Source organism: Heterodontus francisci, chromosome 10 (genome assembly GCF_036365525.1).
Source record: "Heterodontus francisci isolate sHetFra1 chromosome 10, sHetFra1.hap1, whole genome shotgun sequence".
In the NCBI taxonomy this organism is placed as follows: Eukaryota; Metazoa; Chordata; class Chondrichthyes; order Heterodontiformes; family Heterodontidae; genus Heterodontus; species Heterodontus francisci.
Window position 1 is genome coordinate 56070377 of NC_090380.1, and position 26157 is coordinate 56096533.

Here is a 26157-nt window from a genome sequence, read left to right on the forward strand (position 1 = left end):
TTGTTCGAGTCGCTCTGAACAGGCTCCAGAAGCTGGCCGAGTGCGTCTACCCTGAGGCACAGTGTGGCTTTCGTGCAGAGAGATCGACCATTGACATGCTGTTCTCCCTTCGTCAGATACAGGAAAAATGCCGTGAACAACAGATGCCCCTCTACATTGCTTTCATTGATTTCACCAAAGCCTTTGACCTCGTCAGCAGACGTGGTCTCTTCAGACTACTAGAAAAGATCGGATGTCCACCAAAGCTACTAAGTATCATCACCTCATTCCATGACAATATGAAAGGCACAATTCAACATGGTGGCTCCTCATCAGAGCCCTTTCCTATCCTGAGTGGTGTGAAACAGGGCTGTGTTCTCGCACCCACACTTTTTGGGATTTTCTTCTCCCTGCTGCTTTCACATGCGTTCAAATCCTCTGAAGAAGGAATTTTCCTCCACACAAGATCAGGGGGCAGGTTGTTCAACCTTGCCCGACTAAGAGCGAAATCCAAAGTACGGAGAGTCCTCATCAGAGAACTCCTCTTTGCTGACGATGCTGCTTTAACATCTCACACTGAAGAGTGCCTGCAGAGTCTCATCGACAGGTTTGCGTCTGCCTGCAATGAATTTGGCCTAATCATCAGCCTCAAGAAAACGAACATCATGGGGCAGGACGTCAGAAATGCTCCATCCATCAATATTGGCGACCACGCTCTGGAAGTGGTTCAAGAGTTCACCTACCTAGGCTCAACTATCACCAGTAACCTGTCTCTAGATGCAGAAATCAACAAGCGCATGGGTAAGGCTTCCACTGCTATGTCCAGACTGGCCAAGAGAGTGTGGGAAAATGGCGCACTGACACGGAACACAAAAGTCCGAGTGTATCAGGCCTGTGTCCTCAGTACCTTGCTCTACGGCAGCGAGGCCTGGACAATGTATGCCAGCCAAGAGCGACGTCTCAATTCATTCCATCTTCGCTGCCTTCGGAGAATACTTGGCATCAGGTGGCAGGACTATATCTCCAACACAGAAGTCCTTGAAGCGGCCAACACCCCCAGCTTATACACACTACTGAGTCAGCGGCGCTTGAGATGGCTTGGCCATGTGAGCCACATGGAAGATGGCAGGATCCCCAAAGACACATTGTACAGCGAGCTCGCCACTGGTATCAGACCCACCGGCCGTCCATGTCTCCGCTATAAAGACGTCTGCAAACGCGACATGAAATCGTGTGACATTGATCACAAGTCGTGGGAGTCAGTTGCCAGCATTCGCCAGAGCTGGCGGGCAGCCATAAAGACAGGGCTAAATTGTGGCGAGTCGAAGAGACTTAGTAGTTGGCAGGAAAAAAGACAGAGGCGCAAGGGGAGAGCCAACTGTGCAACAGCCCCGACAAACAAATTTCTCTGCAGCACCTGTGGAAGAGCCTGTCACTCCAGAATTGGCCTTTATAGCCACTCCAGGCGCTGCTTCACAAACCACTGACCACCTCCAGGCGCATATCCATTGTCTCTCGAGATAAGGAGGCCCAAAAGGAACATGGGGTGTTCTATCCTTTGAGCCAAATTAAAGCTTTATTATTCTTTCCTGTTAATTTTTATTTTGTGCTCAAGACATTTCCCATTGCAAGCTTTCAGTGTCAGCAAACAGTATTCTTAGACTAGAAATAAAAGAGGCTGGATGCACAGTAAAGTTCCCTTTGCTCTGCATCTACCTCAAGCCCTAAACATGAAAGAAAGCCCTGGACTGAACCCGTGTGGATTTTTCATTTCCCCTCCTAGCTGTCCTTGTGGTGTCTGAGTGCATTTGGAGCCAGCGTTTTGCTGTAGACCTATTTATCGCAGAATTTTTTTGACATTCTTCAAACCCATTTCATGTAGGACCCATACAGTCAAGAAACAAATACAACTTTGATGCTAGCTGCATCAATTAGATGAGGACTTCAGTACCAAAACTAACAGAATAATTTACTCATCTGCTGTGCCATTCAGCATTGCAGTTCCAGCGCTTTAGAGAAATTTCATTTTTATTCATCCCCTCCTGTGGATTTTTTTTTCGAATAACATAACAAACCAACTGATGCCAGGTATGTTTCACCCACATTTTTGTCGTAGGAAAGGTTGAACTTAGCCACAGGGGGAAGAGTGCATTTTCTAGCAGCTAACAGTGAGAGTTATACTGGAGGCATGTTGGGAAGAAAGTGAGGAGGTACATTCTTCAGCGATTAGGTCCAACAGGCACAGGTCAGGACCTGTAGTGATTGCAAGGCCCGTCATATTGGCTGTGGTCTCTTAGACTGCTGCCTAGAATGACTGAATGTGAGGGAGGGTCTTGACCAGATATTGTGCAGCAATGTGCACTTCTGGTAATAGTTTGTTCAACAGTTATCCCCCAGGTGTTATGCAAGAAATCTGTGGGGTAAATTACACCTTGTGTACTTTAAGCTATAACCTGTGTAGAGCAAATCCTGAAGGTTAAACGATGAGCAGTATCGCCAGTGTTTGCTTTATCGCTGATGTATAAGAGTAGAGTGCAGAAGGCTGACATGGAACCCAAACTGCATGGGACATATGTATCAGATACCCATGGGAATATATCTACTGTATCAGGAGCAACTACAGATCATTGCCTATAGACATGGTGGTTACCTCGGCACAATATTTTACTTTGTTAAAGGGACTTTATAGATGTTGTTGAGTTGTACCATCTTGTGATACCCTAACCACTGAGAGTAGAACCATGTCTGTAGTTCTGAAATACTTGTTTTATGTTTCGGGGTCTTCCCAAGTTGCCATTATGAACTGACCAGATTGAATCATCCTTTGGGGTACCAGTGCCTCCACAATGTCACATGCTGTGCTAATACATGCAGTATGTACTTTTTGAAATTTAACTGCAGCAATAGAGAAGCAGGTGGCAAAACTTGGTAATAAGTTTCCCAAGGCTGCCAAGCACCATAAGTTGAACACATGCACATTCAGGCTCCCTCACACCAAGCCATGCCATACAAAAACAGAAAAGGATATAACTCAGGATCAACCTGTGCATCCTCCACATTAATGATTGATGTCATGAGAGCTACCATGACTCAAGTCCAGAATTTAACTCATGGCAAGTGGTGAGTGTGGAGCTAATATGTGCCCTGGGCCATTTTAACACCTGTGTCTCATTTAAATTGACCAGGCCTGATTCCCAGCATCAATGACATGAGGCCAGCAGGCAGGAACAGGACAAGCTCACCACGTGTCCCTGGCACTAAGTGAATCAGGAAGAGGGGTGGAGGCAATTGCAGTTGTCAGAGGGGAAGGGAAGCCTGGGGCATGGGATGCTCCTGGTTTCTATCTGGATTTCAGAGGCGCTCCTCACTACCAAGAAGAAAACCTGGGGAAAAAAATCAACTCAACTTCTGGTCCCTTCTCTGGTTCTGCTGTACTTGGTACCAGGTCTGTATTTTGACATTACATATAACCTTGGCCATCAACAAACAATGTGGTAGGATCATTACAATGCATATTGTGGGACACAGGCTACTTTTTGCTGTTAAGAGCATGGAATGCCTCACCACAGAAGTGCTTGTACAAAAACCTTTGTATCTTTTAAGGAAAGAGCACATAAACTTGTGAAGCAGAGGAAGATGCAGGCTTCTGCGGAGAGAGTAGGGCAGTGAAATTAGCTTAAAACTGCTTTCGGCAAATGGCCATCTTCTGTACTCCTATGGGTCTATATTTAGGAATGTGCTGTTTAATCAGCAACTGCTCACATGATTCCTTTTTATCACTTAGAATTGTGCATAATTAAAAGAAATTAAAAGTTTAGCTGGCCTCACCAATTTTACCATTGCAGTGCCTTCCCATATATGACCATGGGCTCAGCTATCATCTTTTTTCTTTCTGAAGCCATTACATGTTAGTGAGCTGTGGCTATAGCACCAGGACTTTTCTACTTCACTGGCTGATCAACATGATACTGTACAATGTGGAGGCCTTATTGCTGTCACTTGGTTTCTTCCGTATCTCCTTGATGGTTCTGCTTTCAGACACTATGTTCAGGCACACTCCAGTCACCTTTCCGTGGATGAAGTCAACAGGGCTTAGTTATTGTATAACTTGTTGACCTGAATATTTGTTGTTGAGCACATTCATACCTACAGAAGGCAGATGGTCATGCTGTCCTAACTGGGTAGTTCTCATATTATCGCCTGTTTCGCCCCAGCTATTTCAGCAGCCACCATTGTTTTTTTTCTTCAATTATTAGAGTTGGTAAAGCACTTAATAGGTGTCTAACTGTCCCTTGTGTAGATTGCTTTTTTTTTTGCTATTAATCAGAGAAACACAGGAAGGTTAATTAGCACAAATAACTGGTCCGCATCTGGGTTTTGCCAACAGATGCTAGTTATTTGCCTTATTACTGGCAATAACTCCCAAATAAAACAGCAATTAGCCTCTTGTCATTGTTCCCAGACTGCTTATAAGCTTCATGGAAGTCAAGGTTTAAGATAATGTGGAGCTCTTTGAAACCTGGTGACTTCACAATACATAAATGTATTCAAGTTTCTGAATTAAAAGAAACGAAAATAAAGAATTAGCAATGTTACCACGTCACAAGTATGTGACATTGTTCAATTTGCGATTGTTTTTATTCAGTGAAAATTTGTTCAAAAGTTTGCTGATTTTGCTATGTGCAGTTTTCAATCAAAAATTGCAACAGTGGAAGGGAGTATTACAATAGCTCATTAAAGTTAACAGTACACATTTTGTTTTGGATATAACAATTTGCACTTCTAGCATTTAGCTTAAGAGGTGCAAATTAGTCTTAGTGTCCCTTCCTTGAATGAAGATTTTTATTTTGGTCTTGTTTTAAGTGGAAAGATTTTTATTAAAAGAAATTTTATCTGTCCAAACACCAGGGGTTTAATTTTCATTTCACAGAGAACACAGTTTCACTGGATGATGCTTGGATCTGTAGCTTTTATGTTTCTAGAGCCCCTATTGGGCCTTCTATAAGCATTCTCTCTGCGGTTAATCTGGCAAATCTTTGTAAGTATTTTAGCAGATGTCAAAATGGTTTGAAGACATTTTTACAGATTAAGATGAGGGGATGCATGGTTAGAAATTAAGCAGTGCAAAGGGGAGGATATGCAATTGTGACAAAGATTCAAGATTTTCTTTCCCCAACTCTGGAAATTTCTGCAACTCTCGTGAAAAATAATGCTCAGTTGCAGTAAAGATCCCTTCTGTGCAGTTGACATCGTAAGAACATTTGAAGTCTTGCTGGCGTTGTATCTTCGTTGCTCTTTTCATTATTGAGTGACATGCCTATGGGGAACCCTTGCTCTATTTCTTTTTCCAAAGTATGAAGTTTGAAAGAAGGTGAAAGAAAGAGAGCATTACTCAAAACTAAGCATCACTTCACAGGAGAACAACACCAGCTCACTGATTAGCTCCATTATGGCAATTGAACTGATGTAGCTGTACATAGTATTCGCCACCAAAGTGCTGTTATTGTAGCTAAATATTCTTGTGCTATTCCTAACCAGCTTTGCTCTTCAAATGATGCAACATTAAAGGATTTAATGTACTGCAATCCCTTTACAGCTTTCAGCATAATCTTTCTAGAGGTATAAAATGATTGCATCAAAATTCAATTTTCTCCAGAAGTACAAGAAGGCAACCAAGAGATTCATTTTCCATTGTTGCAGAGTATTGAAGTGATAGGCTTGTATTGAACATGCTAATGTTGAGTTCTTCACATCGGAAACTTTATTCCATGGATTTTAATGTTTCAGGTGTTGTAAATATCTTTTAACCTTGTGAAGACTGAGACACTCAAAAATATAATGAAGTCTTATACCCGTAAAACTTTGAAAGGGTGAGCTATAAGGCACCTTGCTTGAATTAAGTATGCTAATCCAATCTAATTAACATGCACACATTATGTTAATTACAAAATGTAATTTTTCCAATTATTTAAGCCTGTTTACTTTGTATGTAGAGTATTAAACTTGGAAGGTTTCTCATTGATCTAATTTTGGGAGACAAATGATGAAGTACATTTGAATAACTATTTGATCCTGTATAGACCGTAGTATATATTCAGATCAGTAGATCCTCTGCTTGTTTCATGTCCTTTATAAGGGTGAAGCCTTGCAGCTGGGTATGCTGAACTATATAGAGTGCTAAGCAGTTGCACATTGATTAGTAAATTTGAGTGTGTCACAACTGTTACTGTACTGTCTATAATACAAAGGCATGGGGGTAGTCATTGTCCACATTGAGAGTTACTATTAGCTAAAAAGAGATTTTACCAAAACCATTCCAAGAAGTTCACTGTGTATATTATGAGATATATATTATCTGAAGTCAGATCAAATTTAAAATTTCATCTGAGTTCACATGCCTGTTATAAATAGCTTGAGCTATCTGCTTGCACTGTATTATATGACCAGAAGCACTCAATGAGATTGTAACAGCTTCCAGCTAATCATTATTCTCTCCATACAAATATAAGATTAGCATGTTGTTTCATTGTATCCACTTTACATATTGAAATTGAGTTGCTAAAAAACTTTCCAACATAACTGCAAACTCACATAAATGATTCTTGAAACACTGGATGCTAGAATACACATGATGCAAAGGTCCCATTATTAATTATAGCAATTAAGTCTAATTTCAGAAGACTAATGTTTTGCCAATAATTCAAAACAAATTAAGCCAGTAACTTTAGCAAAAATGGCTATATTATGTAGAATCTCCCATGTCATCTCTCAAAGTTCTTAATCTAATAAGATACTTTTTTGAAGTGCTGTGATTATTATCTAGATAAGCATGAAGACAAAATGGGATTTCCTGTTTTATGTACTCATTTAAAAATCATTCTCTAGGAGAAATTTCACTCTATTTTCATATATAAACATATAATTAGGGATGGTAATTTTAGTTATTTTACATATTTATTTAGGTTGATTTAAAAAAAGTTATTCTTCTAAACCTCAAATAACTAAGTAAAATACAGCAGGGCCAAATTTTACATTTGCACCGCTGACGTAAACAATAGTGATCCGCCTGTGCCGCCCTCAGGTCACGGAGCCACCGCGATATTAAACGCAGTGGCTCATTTAAGTGGCTGGGGTGGACTGCCCCCCGCCTTTGCCCAGTTGCTGACGCCATTTTTAGAGGGCTTCGAGCCCTACATTGCAATTTATATATTTAAAGTAATACTGAATTTAAAAATTTTAAAAAAGGGATCCTGACCCTCTCCCACCCCCCTGAATAAGCATCGAAGTAATTGCTTACCCTCTCCTCCCACCCACCTCCCCCACAAAAACACTTACCTTGTGCTCCCTCCACCCCATCAAAGTCCATCAACTTTAAACTTTACCCGTTCACACCACCCCCATGGACCAAAGAAATTATTCTGACACTGCTCCCCCTCCTCCTGCGCTGAGAAACTTACCTGCTACCCCCTCCCCATCAGTTCCGCCTCAGATCCCCGGTCGGGGATCCATAGGCACAGGAGTGCAGGCCACCGGCACCAATATCGCACCGGGATGGACAGTGGGAGCGGCTAAGTAATCAATTTGCTTATTGAAATAAATTTAAATATTTGAATGGGGCTCCCATCGCCGAGCGCCAGGGGGGTGTGGGTCGCCACGAGGCCTTGCCGCCGTCGGTAATTTCGGGCCGGGCTTTCATGGTATCGAGGCCCTTGGCGTGCCTCTGCCAGAGGCATTTTCCAGCCCTCCCCTGTTGAAGCTGCAGCACACACACCTGCCAAACAGTGGAAACAGCACGCTACGACAGAGCTAACTAAGACTAGAACCAAGGGATTACGTCAAAGCTCTGCGGTCTTGCCATACCCGCTTGTGAACAGTGATGGGCAATTAAGCAACTAACATGAGAAGGAGATTCTATAAACATCCCCATCCTCAATGATGGTGGAGCCCAGTACAGTAGTGAAAAAGGCGAGGCCTAAGTGTTCGGAATCATCTTCAGCCAGAAGTATCGATGCTTCCTGCCTCCTCCTTAGGTCACAATCATCGGCCTCTTCCTGAGGTTCCCACCATCACAGGTGCCAGTCTTCAGCCAATTTGATTCACTCCATGTGACAGCTTGCAATGGCTGAAAGCACTGGACACAGCAAAGTCTATAGGCTATGATTATATCCTGGCTGTAGTGCTGAAAATGTGTCCTCCAGAACTAGCTGCACCCTTAACAAAGCTGGTCCAGTACAGCTACAATACTGGAATCTCCCCAACAATATGAGAATTGTCCAAGTGAATCACACTCGATCAAGTGCTGCCTTGAAGCAGGGGAAATTCAACTTTGGCAATTACCACCTCAACAGTCTACTCTCAATCATAAGCACATCAGTGGTAGCCATTGTCAACAGTGCTGTCAAGTGCAGGTACTCACAAATAACCTGTTCACTGATGCTCAGTTTGGGTTCCACCAGAATCATTGTGTTCCAGACCTCACGGCACCATTGGTGCAAACAAATATGGATACAAATTGAATTCCAGATTGAAGTGAGAGTGACTGCCCATGACATAAAATCAGCATTTGATGAGCGTGACACTATGGAGCCCAAACAAAACTGAAGTCAATTGAAATCAGAAGGAAAGCTGTCCAGTGGCTGGAGTCATTATCTGGCACAAAGGAAGATGGAGGCCAATAACACAGCACCAGGACATCACTGCAGGAGTTCCTCGGGGCCACATCCTAGGCCCAACTATCTGAAACTGCTTTATCAATGACCATCCCTCTATCCTATGGTGAAAAGTGTGGCTGGTTACTGATGATTGCACAGTGTTCACAATTGTTCAGATATGAAGTAGTTCATGCCTGCATGCAGTAAGACCTTGACAACATCCAGGCTTCGGCTAATAGTAACATTTGCACCATACACACATCAGGCAGTGACCATGTCCAACAAGAGAGCATAACCATCCCCCCATGACATTCAATGCCATTACCATTGCCAGGTCCCCCACCATCATAATCCTGAGGGTCACATGCGATGAGTAAATTATCTCATTCCCCAAAGCTTCATCCATCTACAAGGCACAAGTCAGGAATGTGTTGGAATTATCTCCATTTCCCTGGATGGCTGCAGCTCCAGCAACTCTCAAAACTTCTCAGGACAAAGCACCCCTTGATTGGCAACCCATCCACTGGCTTAAACACTCCCTCCATCACCTTTGATACAATATAGCTACAGTGTGTACTATCTGCGGTATGCACTGCGGCAATTTGCCAAGGCTTGTTCAACAGCAGCTCCTAACCCTACACCCTCCACCACCGAGAAGGACAATAGCAGTGGGTGCATGAGAACTCCATCACCTTCAAGATCCCTTCCAAATCACACACCATCCAGTTGGACATATATTGCCATTCTTTCATCATTGCTGAGTCAAAATTCTTGGACTCCCTGCAACAGCACTGTGGGAGCACGTTCAGCACACAGACTGTGTGCAATTCAAGAGGATAGTACACCACTACCTTTTGGAGGGAAATTAGGGATGGACAATAAATGTTGGCATTGTCAATGACACCCATAGTCCAAGAATGATTTTTTTTTTAATGTGAAAGTTGTATGCAGTACAAAGGACAACCACAAGACTGGTCCGTAGTCTTAGAGGTCTGAGCTTTGAAGAAAGAAACTTGAGTCTTTCAGTTTTGAAAGGAGTGATCTGAGGTGTACAAGATAATAGGCATGCCATAAATAAAATTGAAAGAGAAGGACAGATTTAAATTAGTATAAGGCAAATTTAGGACTGCCATTACAGAGGTCTTCAAATCATATCGACTTCTGCATAGACTACTGGAGGCAAAAATCCTGAATCATTCAAGAGTTGATTGGATGCTTCATTTGGGGAGCTTTAGGGTCATTCTGGATGAATGGACTAGGATGGGGAAAATAGATTTCCTCTTCATAATTAACTAATGAAATCAGTCTCAAAAGAGTGTGCTTTTGAGTAAATTTCATGCAAGTACCAATAAATGGGATAGTGAAATGGCACTGATCCCTACAAGTTATTGATACTTGCTTTACTCATGTAAGTAACTTGAAGATTTAAGCTATTACTGTGGTTGTGAAACCTCACAACCCAACCGCTGAACTATTGAAGGACCTCACAACATTCGAAAATACTCCGACAGCAACACACGATAGGAATTATTTTAACTTCTTTCATTAGAAGCCCATCAAAAGTTGTCCATCATTTTTAAGCTCTCAAACAGTACTGCACTGTGGGTTTACTCTGGTGGACAAAAAGTTTAAACCAAGGACTGTATTAACTGAAAATGTTGTAACTTTGTAAATAGAATCTTGGCTCTGGTACCCAGCAAGTTGTGTTGGCAGATGGGGTTGTCCAGCTTGTAATTACCTTTTCAGAACTGGCTTTATAAAGATATGATAATTTGTAAACATGATTCTGTCAGCCAAATGACAAGGTTGCAATAGTTTGCTAGTCAGCCCCCAAATGAGAAATTTTTCTGCATCCAGTCAACAATTACCTGCCATTAATCTTCGTGACATTTGAAAAGCCTTGTTTTTGGCAGTGGAATTAATGTGTGCTTACATTTCTGATGTTTTATGGCTTGCAATTGTTCAGAAAGGATGGATTGTACTGTAAAATAATTAAAAATAGGCTTGTGAGAAACCACCGCTTTACTTGTTATAAAGATCAGCATTACATTTGCATCTTTTGGTCAGACCTCTTGACAAAAGGATCATTGTTGATGAGAGAAAACAGTCTATATGATATATCATATGCTTTCGGGTCAGTTCATATTTTTTTTCACATCTCATTCCAACCTGACATCCTGTCTAGATTGAGAGGGCAGACGGTTAACCATGTCCTGGAACACTATTAAATTAACTGGTAAGAGGGCTGATCGATTGTTTTTTCTTAAAATATATATATTTATTTATTTGTTTCCTTTTCCCTCTGGAGAAGCATCTCATTCTAGCAAAGACTTGGAATTCATTCTGAAGAGTACCAGAGGTTGAAAATATTTCACAGATGGTCCATCAACATTTCCCATGAAAGAAGGTTAGCCTTTATTAAAAAAAAGTTTTTTGTTTCAGTACAGTAATTTTAATTTCAGAAACGCCATTAGTTTTAAATTCACTCATGAGATGTGAGCAGCACTGACAAGGCCAGCATTTATTGCCCATCCCTAATTGCCCTTGAGAAGGTGGGGCTGAGCTGCCTTCTTGAACCGCTGCAGTCCATGTGGTGTAGGTATGTAGGTACACCCACAATGCTGTTAGGATGGGTGTTCCGGGATGTTGACCCAGCGACAGTGAAGGAAGTCAAGTTGATGTGTGACTTGGCAGGGAACTTGCAGATGGTGATGTTCCCATGTGTCTGCTGCCCTTGTCCTTCTAGATGGTAGCGTTCTTAGATGGAAGATGCTGTCAAAAGAGCCTTGGCAAGTTGCTGAAGTACATCTTGTACATGATATAGACTGCCGCCACTGGGCGTCAGTGGTGGAGGGAATGAATGCTAATGGTGGCGGATGAAGTGCCAATCAAGCGGCCTGTTTTGTCTTGGATGGTGTCGAGCTTCTTGACTGTTGTCAGAGCTGCAGTCATCCAGGCAGGTGGCGAGTATTCCATCACATTCCTGATGTGCCTTGTAGATTGTGAACAGGCTTTGAGGAATCAGAAGGCGAGTTGGTGGGGCATTAAGTAAAGGTAATGTTGTTGAAATTCAAGGGGGGTTGTTTAGATTCTCTCTTGTTGGAGATTGTCATTGCTTGGCACTTGTATGGCACAAATGTTACTTGTCACTTATCACCCCAAGCCTGAATGTTGTCCAGGTCTTGCTGCATATGGCATGGACTGCTGGGCTTAGGACACTACCCTGAGGAACTCATGTAGCAATGTCCTCAGGCTGAGATGATTAGCTTCCAACAACCATAATCATCATCCTTTGTGCTAGGTATGACTTCAACCAGTAGAGAATGTTGCATTGATGTTAACGGCAGTCACTCTTGCCTCTCCTCTGGAATTCAGCTCTTTTGTCCATGTTTGGACCAAGGCTGTAATGAGGTCTGGAGCTGAGTGTCCCTGGCAGGTTATTGTTGAGTAAGTGCTGCTTGATAACATTACCTTCCATCATTTTGCTAATAATTGAAATGTTATTTGGCCTGATTGCATTGTGATGCTTTTTGTGGATAGGACATACCTGGGCATTTTTTTACATTGTTGGGTAGATGCCAGTGTTGTAGCTGTACTTGAACAGCTTGACTAGCGATGTGACTAGTTCTGGAGCACAAGTCTTCAGTACGATAGCCAGGATGTTGTCAGGGGACATAGCCTTTGCTGTATCCAGTGCCTTCAGCCATTTCTTGATATCATGTGGAGTGCATCAAATTGGCTGAATACTGGCATCTATAATGATGGGACCTCAGGAGGAAGCAGAGATGGATCACGGCACTTCTGGCTGACGATAGTTGTAAATGTGTTCGCCTTGTCTTTTGCACTGACGTGCTGGGCACTGCTATCATTCAGAATGGGGATGTTTTTTGAACCGCCTCCTCTGGTTAGTTGTTTAATTGTCCACCACCATTCACGACTGCATGTGGCAGGACTGCAGAGCTTTGATCTGATCTGTTGGTTGTGTGATCGGTTAGCTCTTTCTATTGCCTGCTGTGCTTCCGCTATTTAGCATGCATGTGATCCTGTGTTGTAGCTTCACCAGATTGGAACCTCTTTTTTTTAAGACTTGCCTGTTGCTGCTGCAGGCATGCTCTCCTACACTCCTCGTTGAACCAGGGTTTATCACCTGGCTTGAAGGTAATGGTAGAGTGAGGAATATATTGGGTGATGAGGTTACAGATTGTGGTTGAATATAATTCTGCTGCTGCTGATGGGACACAGGCCTCATGGATGCCCAGTTTTGAGCTGCTAGATCTGTTCTGAATCTATCCCTATCAGCACGGTGGTAATGACACATGACACATTGGAGCTGTCTAATCAAACGTTGGATGGCTAAATGCCTTTTGAAGTTCACAGAAAGTTGATCATGTTTTTTGAACATCTTCAGCCACAATTTGCTGTCGGAACGAATCAAATGGTGCCTGCTGTTACTTAGACGTACCCTTGCACGTTAAGGTTTTCTAGAATTTTTTGCATGGCAAGTTGCTGAAAGTGAGAGCAGATAACGTCGCAGCAAAGGAAACCTGGCCTCTGCAACCTAGTGATCAGGGCAAACAACTGTTTTTCTCCTTAGCCAATCAGATTAAAAGATTGTGAAATTACCAGCTCAAGGACAGAGAAGGAAGTGTAAATTAGAGGGGGTGAATTCAATGTCAGGTACAGAAAGAGAAATAGAGGGGGGGAATTTTATCTTGGCAATGGGGGTTGCAACGTAGTGAGAAACCGACGCGAGATGCTCGTGTCGCCTCTTTTCTGGAAGGCCCACTGCATTTAGTGCCAATCAGGCAATTAAGTGGATAGCGGCGGGCCTTCAATAGGATCTATGACCCCATCGCCAAAAGTTCCGCCCTTGGAGAGCTGCCAACCAATCAGAGGTGCCGGCAGCTGCTGCGCCACCACAGATGAGGTGGCAGCTGTCAGAGGTGACTGTCCTGGAAGCCAAGGAGCATCCCTGGCGCCAAGCCTCAGGTAGGTCAGGGCAGGAGGAGTCTCGTGGGGTGTGGGGGGGGAGGTGGGTGGGTGAGAGGGTCAGCAGCAAGGGCAGGGGTTTGGCCCTCAGCAGGCCCCACCCCCTGCCCTTCCCAATGCCGGGTTCCTCTTTCAGGCACTAAATGCCTTTGAACGAGGGAACCCCCCCCCCCCACCTCCTTACAGTTTTCCGTGGCATGTTTCCCGTGTGGCGACAAGGCTGCCCGCCGCATGGCTAATTGCGGCTGCAGTGGGAAGAGGCCCTTAATTGGGGTTAACTGCTCAGTTAAGGGCCTCAATTGATGGCAAGACGGGAAGACGTTTTAAAGGCCTTCCCACCCCAGACTAAATTTTGGCAGAGGCGGGTCCCTTCTACCTCCCACCACCATCCCACCCAATTTTATGCTCTCCCCACCTCCAAACCTGCCATGGGGAGAGTATAAACATCCCTCCACAGAGTGGGAAAGAAAGATTGGATTGCGAGAGAGATAAAAATAAATTTTTAATTTAAAATTGAACATTTTTTAAATCTCCAATTAGTACCAGAAGGAATGAGACTCCACACTTGTAATAGTTAATTTTCAGTGACCAGAGAGGTTAGCTGACAGTAATTAACACACATCACATTCTTAAAACGGTGCTTCGACTGGAGTGTACAAGACATAACTTTGAGGTGAGTTTATTTCATATCTACCACCCAAAAACAGCAACGTCACACCATTCAGTGCATTTCAATTGTGAGGCAGACAGTGAGATGCTGTTTTGTGAAGATAAGGCAGAGCGACACATCTTGGACAGCAAGTTTTGGATTTCAAAAGCAAAATACAGCAATGCTAGAAATCTGAAATAAAAACAGAAAATGCTGGAAATACTCAGCAGGTCTGGCAGCTTCTGTGGAGAGAGAAACAGAGTTGATGTTTTAGGTCAGTGACCCTTCATCAGACCTTTTGGATTCTGTGTTTAACCGTGCATCTGCTGCTTGCCTGAATTTGCTTTACCAATTATGGATAAACAATAGCAATCATCATTCGCCTCACAACAAAATCTGGCCCAAGCCTTGGATTTTTTTTTTGCTACTTTGCTTTGTCCCAATATTACATTGAATTTTTTTTTTCTAGTGTTTAGCTTCAGTGTCACCTACACCATTCTGATTGGTCAGGCAAGTGATTTCCTCACAAGCATCTGGCAATTCTGCTCCAGAGCCAACAGCCTATAAAAGGTATACAAAAGGTCTATCCAGGTTAACTTTCACTCCAGTTTATCTTCCTATAATGGTGAAATACCTGTGGACCACTAGACAAAATCATGGGCAAGACACGATAGGGCAGTTAGCTTGACGTCTGTCATGGGGAAGGTGTTAGAATTGATCATTAAGGAGGCTATAGCTGGGCAGTTAGTAAAACCCGAGGTAATCGGGAATAGTCAGCATGGTTTTGTGAAAGGAAATCATGTTTAACCAATTTGTTGGAGTTCTTTGAAGGAGTAACATGCACTGTGGATAAAGGGGAGCCTGTTGACGTACTCTACTTGGATTTTCAGAAGGCATTTGACAAGGTGCCACATAAAAGGTTATTGTGCAAAGTAGGAGCTCATGGTGTAGTGGGTAACATATTAGCATGGATAGAAGGATGGCTGGCTGGCAGAAAACAGAGTGCATGCATAAATGGGTCCTTTTCTGATTGGCAGGATGTGACGAGTGGAGTCCCGCAGGAGTCTGTGCTGGGCCTCAGCTTTTTACAATTTATATCAATGACTTAGATGAGGGGAGCGATAGCATGGTAGCTAAATGTGCAGATGACACAAAGAGAGGTAGTTGTGAAGAGAACATAAGGAGCTTGCAGACCGATATTGATAGGTTGAATGAGGGGGCAAAAATCTGGCAGATGGAGTATAATGTGGGAAAATGTGAAGTTGTTCACTTTAACAGGAAGAATAAAAAAGCAGAGTATTACTTAAGCAGAGAACAACTGCAGAATTTTGAGGTGCAGAAGGATCAAGTTGTTCTCGTGCATGAGTCACAAAAAGTTAATATGCAGGTACAGCAAGTAATAAATAAGGTGAATGGAATGTTATCCTTTATTACGAGAGGAATTGAAAATAAAAAGATGTTATGCTTCAGTTATACAGGGCATTGGTGAAACTACATCTCAAATACTGTGTACAGTTTTGGTCTCCTTATTTAAGGAAGGATGTGAATGCGTTGGAGGCGGTTCAGAGGAGGTTTACTGGATTGGTACCTGGAATGAACGGGTTGTCTTATGAGGAAAGGTTGGACAGACTGGGCTTGTTTTCACTGGAGTTTAGAAGAGTGAGGGGAGACTTGATTGAAGTCTATAAGATCCAGAATGGTCTTGACAAGGTGGATGTGGAAAGGATGCTTCCTTTTGTGGGTGCGTCCAGAACTAGGGGGCACTGTTTTAAAATTCAGAGTCATTCTTTTATAACAGAGATGAGGAGAAATGTTTTCTCTGAGGGTTGTGCGACTTTCTCGTCCTTAGAAGGTGGTGGAGACGGGGTCATTGAATATTTTTAAGGCGGAGGTCGATAGATTCCTGTTAGGCAAGAGAATCAAAGATTATCGGGGATAGATGGGAGTGTGGAATTCAAGTCAGGAACAGATCAGCCATGATCTTATTGAATGGTGGAACAGGCACGAGGGGCTGAATAGCCTACTTCTGCTCCTAATTCGTATGGTCGCTTATCAATTGATGGGATGGGGTGTTGGAGTACCACTGCACTACATCATTGCATTCTCTTCTGTACATTTCTAGTGCTAAATCTTACAGAATAAAATCAGAGAACTGTTTGACATCATAAGAACTAGGAGCAGGAGTAGGCAATTCAGCCCCTTGAGCCTGCTCCGCCATTCAATGCGATCGTGGCTGATCTCATCTCAGCCTCAACTCCACTTTCCTGCCCGTTCTCCATAACCCTTCAACCCATTACTAATTAAAAAATCTGTCTATCTCCTCAAATTTACTCAATGTCCCGGCATCTACCGCACTCTGGGGTAGTGAATTCCACAGACTCACGACCCTTTGAGTGAAGTAATTTCTCCTCATCTCTCTTTTAAATCTGCTACCCCTTATCCTAAAACTATGACCTCTCAATCTAGATTGCCCCACCAGAGGAAACATCCTCTCTATGTCTACTTTGTCAACCCCCTTAATCATCATGTATATCTCAATTAGATCTCCTAAACTCCAGAGAGTAAAGGCCTAAACTGCTCAATCTCTCTTCATAAGACAAATCCCCCATCTCTGGAATCAATCTAGTGAACCTCCTCTGAACTGCCTCCAATGCAACTACATCCCTCCTCAAGTAAGGGGACCAAAACTGTACGCAATACTCCAGGTGCGGTCTCACTAATGCCTTGTACAGTTGCAGCAACACTTCCCTACTTTTATACTCTATTCCTTTAGCAATAAATGCCAAAATTCAATTTGCCTTCCTTGTTACCTGCTGCACCTGCATACTAGTTTTCTGTGATTCATGCACAAGGACACCCAGATCCCTCTGCAACGAAGCACTCTGAAGTTTTGCTCCATTTAGATAATTTGCCTTTCTATTCTTCCGACCAAAATGGATAACCTCACACTTATCCACCACGTTAAACTCCATCTACCAAATTTTGGCCCATGTCACCTAACCTATCCATATCCATTTGTAAATTTCTTTATTGCAACTTACTATCCCACCTATTTTAGTGTCATCTGCAAATCTGGCTATAGTACCTTCTATCCCTGCATCCAAATCATTAATATAGATTGTAAATAGTTGGGACCCGAGGACCGAACCCTGTGGCACCCCACTAATTACATCTTGCCAATCAGAAAAGGATCCATTTATCCCAACTCTCTGTTTTCTGTTGGTTAGCCAATCCTCTATCCAAGCTAATAAATTTCCCCTAACTCCATGTGATCTTACCTCGTGTATTAACCTTTTGTGCAGCACCTTATCATGATATTGTTTTAATTACGTCGTTTGAGTACATAAATTCCGTTGCAACTTAAATTAAAGCTTAAACTTAGTTTCATTTAACCTGTATACATAACAACTTGAATCTTCAACAGCAGCAACAACTTGTATTTATATTGCACCTTTAATGGAGTGAAAAGTCCCAAGGCACTCCATAGGAGCACTAAAAAGCAAATTTTGACACTGAGCTATACAATGAAATATTAGAGAAGATCACTAAAAACTTGGTTAAAGGGAGAAGTTTTAAAGAGCATCTTAAAGAAAGGAAGGTAGAGAGTTGGAGAGGTTTAGGGAGAGAATTCCAAGCTTAGGGCCTTGGCAGCTGAAAGCATGGCTACCAATGGTGGAGCAATTAAAATCAGAGATGCTCAAAAGGCCAGAATTAGAGGAGTGCAGATATCTCAGAGGTTTGTGGACCTAGAGGAGATTACGGAGTTATGGAGTGTCTCGGCCATGGAGGGATTTGAAAACTATGTGGAGAATTTTTAAATTGAGGTATTGCTTAACTAAAATCCAAAGTAGGTCAGCAAGCACAAGGGTAATAGGTGAACGGAACTTGGTAGAAGTAAGGACATGGGCAGCAAAGTTTTGGATGACCTCAAGTTTATGGAAAGTAGAATGTGGGAGACTGGCCAGGAATGTGTTGTAATAGTCAAGTCTAGAGCTAGCAAAGACATGGATGAGGGTTTCAGCAGCAGATGAGCTGAGGCGGGGCAGAATCAGGTGCTGTTATGGAGATGTGAATAGTCAGTTTTAGTGATTGCGTGAATATGTGGTTGGAAGCTCATCTGGAGTCAAGTATGACACAAAGGTTGTGAACAGTCAGGTTCGGCCTCAGACAATTGCCAGGGAAAGGGGTGGAAATCCACCCAGCTGGACAATGGTGGAGAGACGTTGGAAGAGGATGGTGTGGTCAAACATGTTAGAGGATGCAGACATGTTAAGAAGGATGAGGAGGGATAGTTTACCTTTGTCACAGTCACAAAGTATGTCATTTGTGCCTTTGATAAAGAGCTGTTTTGATACAGCGTCGGGCAGACAGCTGATTGGAGGGATTTAAACATGAACTTCTGGGAGAGATGGGCACAGAGTTGGGAGGTGACAACATGGTCAAGGACCTTGAAGAGGAAAGGGAGGTTGGAGATGGGGTGGTAGCTTGCAAGGATGGTGGGCTTTTTTGAGAAGGGTGTTGACAACAGATTTGAAGGAGAGGGACAGTGCCTGAGGAGAGAGAACCGTTAATAATATCAGCTAACATGGGAAGGGAAGGAAAGTAAGTATTCTCCACTATATATTAGAACTGCTGAATGGGTCATAGCCTACCAACTGCAGTACATGTTACACCTGTAGGTGATTTTGTGATCGGGCTATAAAATGTTAAGTGTCCTGGAACATCAGCTGCTGACACAGTAGCTAATACATTCTATGATGAGGGTTCTTATCAAGTGAGCTTGATAAAGTTTGCATGTATTTGCAGGCTCTGGCCATTGAGCTTGGCTGTGGAATAAAACTGTTTTGAGTCTCAGTGGTCTGAACCAGCTGCCAAGTTGGCTTGATAAGTAAAGGTATTAAAATATAAAAGTGCATTTTTTGAAAATTGCCATCATTTTGCAGCTTTACAGATCTCATTGTAATCATCCCAAATGCTTCCAAAATCTGCCTTTTCACATAGCATGCAAACACCAGCCTTCCATCCCTATGAGTCAGTGAACAAAACAGTCAATTCACACCCCTGTTAGCTCCAGCTGGGGCAATCCCAAGAGCATAACTTCCTTTGCCCACTTGCCTAGTATGGCAGCTGACCACAGGCCCATTATGTGGCATCCCCCGCATTGAATTTTCTTGTTACATACCAGCCACGCAGCATTTGACCCGAGCACCTGACTTGCATTGAGCAGCTTTGTGGGACTGTGATCCCATCCTCACTGCACAGGAAAATAATTACAAGCCCGCTGCTAACCACCCATAGTGGTCTGTCCAACCGATCCATCCCCACTGAGCAAGATTTTTCTTGGCCCACAGTCTCCATCCTCATTCTCTTCTATCCTTACCTCCCCCATGGCCCCATCTCTTCCACCTGTCACCTGCTTCCTGTTCCCTGCTCTCTTACCCACCTTATGTATCTCCTCATCCTCTCTCCTCCCTTCCCTCATTTACCCCTCCCCTCTTCTATCCACTTCGCTGTCCTGCTTTCCTCATTCCCTTCCCACATATAATAGTGGAGCTGTTAAATTGACTGCAGTGCCTCTGGAGTACAAATGGCAAAATTGGGCAAGATTCCCAATCCCAGTCTCTATACAGTGCTCTGTGCTGGAAGGTGCACAGATGATGGGTGAAGATAGGATTGTAGTTTCTTAATAAAATCCAGTGTTGGATTGCCTGTTGCCACTCACTGCTAAGGATCACAGCTGAGGTTTTGCAACCACAACAGCCATATTAAAATGGTATATTCATTAACATTTCCAAAAAATTGTGCTAACATAACTGCCCCTGTTTGTTTTTGCTTCCTGGCATAGGAAATGTTGGAAAATGGGGCACAACCAAAAATATATTTAAAAGTTCGAGGCAGCTATTAACAAAAACATAGGAACATCCATCATCTTTACAGCAGATCAGCAGAAACATCTCAAATAGTGTAAAACAATAGTAACCACTTGGACTTATAAAGTGCCTTCAACATAGAAAAACATCTCATAGTGTTTCATAGAAGAGCAATCTTTAAACATGGATGCTGAGTCAAATAAGATGCTAAGAGACATGAAAAGAGATGGATTTTAAGCAGGAACTTAAAGAGAAAGAGGTAAAGAGCTGGGGGGAAGGGTTAGGCAGAGAATTGCACACAGTAAATTGGTGAATATTGTCATTCACTACCGTCTCTGATGTTTATGAGTTGCTGATTCTCTATTTTACTACTTCTGCTTTTGTGTCTCTTTATCCTTTTGTTTTATCTCTCCCTTGGACTCTTCACTTGTTTCTCTGTTCTTATTTGTCATATTTACTTCAATATAGGTAAAAACTAACATTAAAACTTGAGAGAAATAGCCAGAGCTCATTAGTTGAGTCGTAGGTGTAGTGGGGAAAGAACACAAGAATGAGGAGCAGGAGTGGGCCATTTAGCCACATTTGATAAGATCAAGGCTGATGTGATTGTGGCCTCAACTCCATTTTCCTGTCAGCCCCCATAAGCCTTGATTCCCTTGTCAATCAAAAATCTAACTCAGTCGTGAATATTTTCAATGACTCAGCCTCCACTGCTCTCTGAGGAAGAGAATTCAACAGACTAACGACCCTCTGAGAGAAAAAGTTTCTCCCCATCTCAGTCTTAAATGGGAGACCCCTAATTTTTAAATTGTGTCCCCTAGTTCTAGACTCACCCACAAGGGGAAACATCCTCTCAGCATCCACCCTGTCAAGTCCCCTCAGGATCTTGTATGTCTCAATGAGATTACCTCTCATTCTTCTAAACTCCAGTGAGTATAAGCCCAGCTTTTCCTCAAAAGATAACCCCTTCATCCCAAGAATCAGTTGAGTGAACCTTCTCTGAACTGCTTCTAATGCAGTTATATCCTTTCTTAAGTAAGGAGACTAAAACTGTACACAGTACTCCAAATGTGGTCCAAATAAGGCCCCATACAGCTGCAGCAACATTTCCCTACTTTTATACGCGATTTCCCTTGCAATAAACGCTAACATTCCATTTGCTAATTTTTAAAGATCTGTTAGCCCTACCGGTAAATTTAAATACTTAAAGTGAAATGGTATTTTAAAAAATCTCCCTTTTGCCCCTCTTGCAACCCACAATAACAAATTAATTATTTGCCCTCCCCCCACCAAAAACACTTACCTTTACTATCTGACCTTCTCCCCGCACCCCCCCCCCCCCACAACAAACTGCACAAACTTTAAACTATAACCCTTCCCACCATCCCCTACGCCCATGACGTTCATGTGATTCCGTTCCCCCACTCCCCGCACTGAAAAACTTACCTCCTCCTTCCTCCCTACCAGTGATGCGCCTCGTTTCCCTGGACAGGGATCTGAAGGTGCCACAATGCCGGCCCCCAGGATGAAGATCATGGTGGCCATTCAGTAGGCGACGGGAAAGTCATTAATGCAGATAAGTAAATTAACTTAAATATTTAAATTACGGTCACATCACCAAGCGACAGGGGTGGGGGGCGGGGTGCCGCAGCGAGGCCTCACCGCTGCTGGCAATATCGGGATGGGCCCTGCCAGCGTCGAGGTCCGTGGCGGGCCTCATCCGGGGAAATCTTCATGCACCCCTCCGCTTGCCACGGATCCCGATGTCGAGGCCTCTTGTCAGCTTGCTTTCCTACCTGTCTTTGTGTCATCAGCAAATTTAGCAACCATACATTCGGTCCCTTCATTCAAGTCATTGATATAGATTGTAAATAGTTGAGGCCACTAGAAACAGCTTGCCAACCCAAAAATGACACATTTATTCCTACTCTCTGCATCCTATTAGCTAACCAATCCTCTATCCATGCTAATATGTTACCCCTACACTTATTTTGTGCAGTAACCTTTGATGTGGCACCTTATCGAATGCCTTTTGGAAATCCAAGTACATGACATCTACATGTTCCCCTTTATCCACCTTGCTTGTTACTTCCTCAAAGAATTGTAATAAATTCATCAAACATGATTTTCCTTTCACAAAACCATGTTAACTCTACCTGATGGTATTATCATTTTCTAAACGTCCTGCTCGTACCTCCTTAATAATTGATTGTAGCATTTTCCTGATGACAGATGTTAGGCTAACTGGCCTATAGTTTCCTGCTTTCTGTCTCCCTTCTTTCTTGAACAGAGGGTATTACATTTGCGATTTTCCAATTCGCTGGGACCTTTCCAGAATCTAGGGAATTTTCATTTAATTGTTACAGCATAGAAGGAGGCCATTCGGTCTGTTGTGTCTGCACTGGCTCATTTAGCAATTCACTTAGTGCCATTCACTCGCCTTCTCCCTGTAGCCATGCACAGTCTTCCTTTTCAGATAATTATCCACTTCCCTTTTGTATGTCCTGATTGAACCTGCCTCCACCATACTCTCTGGCAGTGCATTCCAGATCCTAAACATTCGCTGCGTGAAAAAGTTTTTCCTCATGTCACCATTGCTTCTTTTGCCAATTACCTTAAATCTGCGCCCTCTTGTCTTGATCCTTTCATGAGTGGGAACAGCTTTTCCCTATATACTTTGTCCAGATCCCTCATGATTTTGAACACCTCTATCAAATCTCCTCTCAGCCTTCTCTTCAAGAAAAACGTGAAAAACCACCCCAACTTTTCCAATCTATCTTCGTAAATGAAGTTCCTGATCCCTGGAATCATTTTTGTGAATCTTTTCTGCACTGTCTCAAATGTCTTCACATCCTTCCTAAAGTGCGATGCCCAGAACTGGCGCAATACCCCAGTTGAGGCCGAATTAGTGTCTTATACAAGTTCAACATAACTTCCTTGCTCTTGTACTCTGTGGCCCTATTTAAAGCCCAGAATACTGTATGCTTTATTAACCGCTCTCTCAACCAGTCCTGCCACCTTCAATGACTTATGCGCATATACACCCAGGTTCTTCTGCTCCTGCACCCACTTTAGAATTGTACCCTTTGTTTTATATTATGTCTCCATGTTCTTTTTTTAAGTTCCTCCCTCCCATTTACCTCTTGACTTTGAAGTATTCTTGGGATTTTTTTGCATCTTTTACAGCGGAGATCTTAAAGGTTTGTAGGCCAGGAGGAGGTTACAGAGAAAGGGAGGGGCAAGGCGATGGAAAGATTTGAAACAAGGATGAGGATTTCAAAACAGAGGTGTTGTCGGACCAGGAGTCAGTGTAGGTCAGCAGGCACAGGAATGATGGGTGAGTGAGACTTGGGCCGGAATTTTATCTGGGCAATGGGGGTCTCAATGTCCGGAAAAAGCAAAGCTGAGAATCCCACATTGCCTCTTCTGTAGGAGGCCCACCAAGTCTAGTGCCAATTAGGCACTTAAGAGGATAACTGCGGACCTTTCTCGGGGACCAAGGAACCTGGCGACAGAAGCCCCGTTCTCTGTAGCTGCCGGCCATTCAGATGCTGGCAGCTCTTTAACTGAGCAGGGAGTGCCTACCCAAGGCCCAGGAGCAGCACTAGATCCGGGCCACAGGTAGGTCAAGGCAGGAGGAGTCTCATGGGGTGAGGGTTGTGGGGGAGGGGTGTTTATGGGGTTGGTAGCAAGGGCAGGGGGGTGGCTCTCAGCGCCCCCCCACCCCCACCCCATTCCCTGATGCCGGGTCCCTTGTTCAGGCACTAAGTGCATTTTAATGAGGAAATCCCTCCATCCCCAACCGTTGGATCCAGCAAGCAATCCACATGGTTTCTCGTGCTCTGCTTCCCATGCCGCGACAGGGCTGCCCGCCACATGGTTAATTGTGGTGGCTGGATAAGGCCCTTAATTGGGTTAAGAGCCTCAATTTGCAGTGTAGCAGAAGGGCCATTCACATGCCTTCCTGCCCCAGACTTCATTTTGGTGGAGACAGGAAGGTGGTGGGGATCCCCCCCCCACCGATCATTCCACCCAATGATATGCTCGCCCCGCCTCCAAATCTGCCATGGGCGAGAGCATAAAATTCCTGCCTTGGTGTGCGTTAACATCTGGGTAGCAGAGTTTTGGTTGTGTACAAGTTTATGTAGGGTGGTTGACAGGATGTCATTGAAATAGTCAAGTCTGGAGGTAACAAAGGCATGAATGAGGGTTTCAGCAGCAGATGAGCTGACACAGGGTCATAGTTGAACAATGTTATGCAGGTGGAATTAGGCAGCCTTGGTGATGAAGTGAATATGCACTGGTCAAAGAGTACAGTCCACAGTGTTACGACCAAGTGAGGAGGGGGTCACAGTCGCCCTTCCTCTTATCTGACTGCAACAGGGTTTAATCCTTTTTAAACTGTGGTTTTTCTTATCACCTCCATGAGTGTTTTACCTGTTACCTTTACTGTGATTGTGAAAGAACCAATCGGACAGGTTTTCTTGAGTTTAAACAGGGAAGAGTTAAGTTTATTACACTTAACACTTTAATCCCAATTTAAAAATACTAAAAATTCACGTTCACTCACACATTCACATTCACATGAGAATCTCACACACATAAATAGTTTACAGAGGGAAAAATAGATTTGGTGGTTGGATTCAAGTCCAGAATAAATGGAACTTAAATACACAGTTTGTGAAGTGGATGATCCAGTAGTCCTCGGCTGAAGCTGTATTCCTGAAGTCCTTGTTGGTCAAAATGCACTTTGGTTGGCCTGTTTTGCTCAGGATTTTCTTGAAGACAGAATTGTCGTTGGCTTTCTTTCCCTGGTCGCTGGCTGTAGCCGTCTGTCGCAGTCACAGACAGTTTTCAAACTTGATGTTTTTTGGGGGGAGAAAAGGAGAGAGAAAGGGAAGCATGCAGCTTTCTCTGCTGCTGCAGTCTCAGTTACTGCCTATCTTCTGTGTGAGAAAACTTCTGTTTTTTCAGAGATGGATAGATGGTCACATGGTTCTCTTTGTTTTTAATGAGACACAAGGTTCAGAATTGGCTCCACAGATTCCAGGAGGCCAATATTTACACTCAGAGGGGTTTGCTCTTTCAAAGTCAATGTGTCAGGATGGCCTTGATTGTCGTGCTAATGAAGCAATCCGAAGTAATTCAATTACTTAGACCAAGCCATTGTTTTGGGTCAAGGGCTTCTCAGACTTCTTTCTGCAGTTCATTTTCCTGGTATTTCCGATGCAAATTGTAGTGGCCAGCTAGCCTGCTAGTTTTTAAAAAGTTACTGGAGGGTTTTTTTCCATTAGAAGTCTAATGTAAGTTTCCAACCAATTAAATTAATATTTCTGATTTGACATATGGGATTTTCTTGACAACAGATTGAACACAGATTGAAAGTTTTGGGCAAAAGATGCAGGGGAAATATGAAGAGGTTCTTCTTTATGCAGCGAATGGTAATGACCTGGAAATCGCTGCCCGCAAGGGTGGTGGAAGCGAAGGCGATCAAAGAGGAGGTTGGATGGCCACCTGTGAAAAATAGACTTGCAGGACTACGGGAACTGAGCCGGGTAGTGGGACTGACTAATAGCTCCGTGGTGAGCTGGCATAGACATGATAGGCCGAATGGCCTCCTTCTGTGCATTAATGACTGACTCTATGACTAAACTCAGCTCATGAATTAATAGCTCTTGTGCTGAGGCCTTTAGGTCATGCATTCAAAAATACAAAAGACAATTCAGTGGATACAGTTATTGTGAAATTTGTGATTTTTCTAATACAATTCATTGTTTTGGACATCAGAAAATTCTGTTACTGGGAAGAAAAATGGTGGATTAAAAAAACCAAAAAAAGGAGGAATTGGTGAGAAGCCCGTGGCCAGATTGGACAATGATATACTTTCACTGAGTTATTGTGTGGTGACTCCTTGAACGTAGAAAATACACATCACAGTTCCACCCATGAGTTGCAGGCATTGTAGGTAGTTACAACTATGTTTTAAATGAAGCACATGTTATATGTGCTAAATTTAGTA